The sequence below is a fragment of the Aplysia californica genome, unplaced genomic scaffold (genome assembly GCF_000002075.1).
Source record: "Aplysia californica isolate F4 #8 unplaced genomic scaffold, AplCal3.0 scaffold00192, whole genome shotgun sequence".
Lineage (NCBI taxonomy): Eukaryota > Metazoa > Mollusca > Gastropoda > Aplysiida > Aplysiidae > Aplysia > Aplysia californica.
Genome location: NW_004797462.1, coordinates 262,356 through 263,248, shown reverse-complemented (window position 1 = coordinate 263,248; position 893 = coordinate 262,356).

Sequence of the window (893 nt, the reverse complement as noted above, 5' to 3'; positions counted from 1 at the left end):
AAGGAGGTGAGGGGGTGGGGTCAGAAAGTGGAAACGAAAGCAGACCACAGAACATTGTTAGAGAGCAGGAAACGAGGTGAAAGGAGAACATTTTAGAGAATAACATTTTTCATCGCTATCCGGATTCGAACACAGAACCTGTTGAATGAGAGGCGAACACCTTATTTAACCTCTAGACCAGGAGAGCCCCCCATTTAAACTCAGTGGTTTTAGAATAGATTTGTTAATCTAACGTGGATCAGGCATATATCTGTTAGAACCAAAATCATAATAATATTGGTATCTTTACAGTTTTACTAATAAAGAGAGATTGGAATAAAGGAAGGCTCAATTTCATCATCATCATCATCATCATCATCATCATCATCATCATCATCATCATCATCATCATCATCATCATCATCATGTCGTTGTCGTCGTCGTTGTCGTCGTTATCGTCGTTATCGTCGTCTCTCTTTTTGTTCCCATTGTTTTTAAACATCCTCATCGTTTAGATTATTTTTATGGGCAGGCGTTTATTATCACTGCCCTCTTCACCTCTAAATTCTGTAGGGTATTTCCATTGAAGATAATGACATTATTTCACAATGCGGGAACAAAGGGTTATGCGCATTTACTTAACAAGAAATAGGTCATAGCCTGCTGGCCAGGAATATTGTTATCAGCTTTAGGTACCTATAAGTAAAGGAGAAGGCCAATCTCCTATTTTATGTGTTCAATAAGATTAATATTGTAATCAGAGTACCGTACATACCTACCCAAACTCTACCTTTGCCCTAACCCTTACCTTATTACCTAAATCGAAAAAAAATTGAATAAGACGCTCGCACCCGAAGGGTTGTGATTATGACGGAGAAATATCTCTTCAAAAGAAAAAAAAAGAACCCCCCCCC